Genomic DNA, 3,657 nt, shown 5'->3' with positions numbered 1-3,657 from the left:
CGATATATTCAAGCATAGACATTAATCAGAAACATAAAACAATAAAGTTTACTCGATAGATAAAAATCATGAAATGACCTCTAATATTCACATTTTTTCGATTCATCCTCGAAATGCTACAGGTTATTAGGACAAAAATTAGATAATTAATTATATTTATGCATGATCGAGAACTGTCACTATATACTGTTATTCCGCTAAAACGAATTTGGTACTTTTAATGCGCAAAATTCAACACCTCCTGTCGCATGTCACGCGAACTTCAGGCATATATTTGTTTCACAAATTTGGGCGCAGCCAGCGCCAAAACTTTTTCGGCATGAGAGCTCTTAACTCATTCATTGATCGAACGAGATCGACACTAGCTCTAGTTCCATTTACAAAACATCACTTCGAAAGATTTTCCCAGTCCCAGTTACGAGTTACGACAGCTTGTTACGAGAGGGATCATTTTATTGCTTCGATTATAAGACGAGCAATAGAAACGGTTATTACAAATTTCGTTTTTTATATTACAAACTTCTATCTAAGTAAAATTTTACGTTCCGATTATTTGCTAAAATTGATCCCCGGTTATTGCGTAGGACCAGATGATACACTTCTTAACTAAACGTAAATGAAAAAGAATAATTATTTCGCATATTTAGATAGATGGACATATATTAGACTAGTATGACACAAATACAACACGAAATGGCGCTATCTCAGCATTTTATGTCTAGAATCAGAATCAGAATCATATATTGTCTAAGTTCCCTAATGCGCTGCTTTTCAGTCACAACTAAATCTAGAAGTTATTTGTAATTAAAGATATATAATAAACGACTACAAGGGAAATCGTTCATAAAAATAATCAATGTAATAAAGTGCGAATAGTGCGTCTAAAATAACCGATTCAATAGTGCATATGAATATACTACTTATAAGTGTAACTGAAAGTGAAAATTATAGTTGTGAATATGTTTTAAATCAAAATTAAAAATGTATATTTAGAAAGGCTACGAGGAAGAGTACAGAGTGGACATGAAAACTAATAATAATAATAAATTTATTATTATTTCATAATTAAGGGGAAGTGATATCCGAAAAAGACGCTATGACATAACCAACTACTCGATAAATCGGTTTTTCGACATAAAAAATACGATTTGAACTTGTTTTTTTTGACACATTCGCGGGCAGACGTTTTTCTCATATACAGTAATGTGAACGTTTATAAACGTTTCTTCGACAGGATATTAAGAGCCGATGCTACCTCAGCTCGAAGTGAAGTTTTTGCCGTACTAAAACGGTTCGTTTTGCTTGGGTCTAGCGGGCTTATTTCATTAGTTAAAGCCTTTTGAAAAATGTATATCGTATACTACACGTGTTATATTTACTTCAGTTGATATTAGAAAAATCATTGGTATATGTAAAGTACCTATTTTTAAACTGCATCCGTGGTTGGTGGTGCTCATGTTGGACTGCCACGCAGAGGTCCCAGGTTCGTTTCCCGGGCCGGGAGAAATGTTTGTATGGCCTACCTACTTGAGGATTTCCTTCGATTTTTATGGGATCCCCACATCAGATTCTGACTTGGTGACAATGGGACCACCACAAGAATGCATCCTTTCAAACGAAAAAAGAATTTTCAAAATCGGTCCACAATTGACGGAGATATCTGAAATACATGAAATACATACATACAGCCGAACGTCGGTTACAAAAAAGAAGTTTAGTATACCGAAAAACTTGTGAAGTAAGCTACAGTAACAAGAAAACGACATTGTGGTACTTTTGTTCCACTTATCATACTTTACGACACCACAGCAAAATAAGCGGCTTATCTCTTATGACATAACAACAGCTACAATTGGTTTACTTCAGCTACTTTCACAGTTGAATGGTGGCATTTTGTTTTGGAGTAATACCGCCGGGATTAATAAAATCTTTGTCCTGTAAAAACGTGCTGTTAGAACAATTTACAATCTGGGACCTAAAATGTCTCCGTGGGATATTTAAGTTTAAAGAAATTAAAATTCTAACATTAGTGTTACCTTAATTAAATGTAGTTTATGTTAAGAAGAAAAGCATTTTTTTTCATGAAAAATTGTGATATAAAAAATTGTAAATAAAAACAGACTGCCTGTTCTTGAAAGTAAAAAAATTCACTCTTCACACTTAGGGGGTAAAAAGACAAACAAATTAGTTTAAACGATTTTAAAGAGACGTCGCTATTGTACTCCAAATCCAAAAGGCGGAAAAATCAAATACAGTTCTGAAATCTTGAGAACACGAGATACGGGTACCAGTGTGTTACCTTTGTAAGAAATTTCCTCTTACCTCAGGGGGAGAAACATAAGAACAATTTGTATGTTTTCGGCAAAAACATGATAAATATTGAATTTATCCAGTATTAAAACATATAAAGCTGATAAACAAAGGTTTGTTTAGTGTATTTAAAATATATATATAAGACTGACTCTAAACTTCTTACCCCACCTGCCCTTATATTTTAATTTCAAATGAGGAGTCAGTATAGTCAGACGGATTAGAAAAATATTATTTTTTTACGAAACAAACATAAACTAGCCGTTCTTGACAGTCGTCTTTATAAAGTCTCAAATTCATTTAAGGGGTAATGTAGAGTTACGCTTCTATAATAAGATTATTGATTTTGTCATTTACGGGGTTTAAAACTGTAGTGAACCAAGAACTTTATACTGAATATGATACAACTTCTGCGTACTTGGATGACAAAAATCCGTGCTAGTGATCCATTTAACACTTGCAGGTAGTCCTGATCTAAGATGTTTAAATTAAATTTTCTAATGATAAACGTATTCAAATGTTTATTTACAAAGAGCAACCCCTAGAGTTTCTTGTTCATTCTTCTCGGGGTAATCTGCTTTACGAATGCGCAGTAGAATTTAATCAGTACTAATCGACTTGAAGTGTAATTTTCTTACCTGTGAAATAAAGTTTATTTGACATTGGCTTTGACTTTGACTGAAATAATTGCGCCTTAGGTTTACGTGGTACGAAATTGAAAATAAACCATATCCAAACATCGAGTATGTCCAAAAGATTGTCGTCTTATTTAAATCCTTGGAGCGAAACTTTTAACAGATTGCAGAGTTCCCACTTCAAAGAGGAGGAGAAACTTTTTCAATTTATTATGGAAGATGGTGGCGCGTAGGTACAGTTATGAAGAGATGTTTTAGGTTAGGAATAATTGTTGAAAAAATTACCGAGTTGAAACAAATGCTCGCTATCACAGATACCTCAAAGAGCTAAACGGGTCACAAGTAAGTACGCAGAAGTTTAGTATAAACTTTTTGTTTCACAATAGTTTTAAGCCTCGCAAATGGCAAACTTTGAATATCAATCGGATGATAGAAGCGTATACATTGCTTTAAATGAATTTGAGACTTTATGAAGACGACTGTCAAGTTTATTTTTATTTCTCGTATTAATGTTATGTCTGTCACTATTGTTCATAAAAAATTGATATTTTTTTCTTAACATAAATAACATTTTCGTAAATTTACTGAGACGTTACTCTAGAATGTTAACCTAATTAAACTGTGATAGAAGCACTTATGACGTATGATAGCATGGGGTTTTATTATATCAAGGCTACGCTTTATGAAGTCAATTAAAGTTCAAAAAGCTAAT

This window comes from Hyposmocoma kahamanoa, unplaced genomic scaffold (assembly GCF_003589595.1).
Source record: "Hyposmocoma kahamanoa isolate Upper Pololo Valley unplaced genomic scaffold, ASM358959v1 213, whole genome shotgun sequence".
Taxonomy (NCBI): Eukaryota; Metazoa; Arthropoda; class Insecta; order Lepidoptera; family Cosmopterigidae; genus Hyposmocoma; species Hyposmocoma kahamanoa.
Note: the sequence above shows the minus strand (reverse complement) of the source record.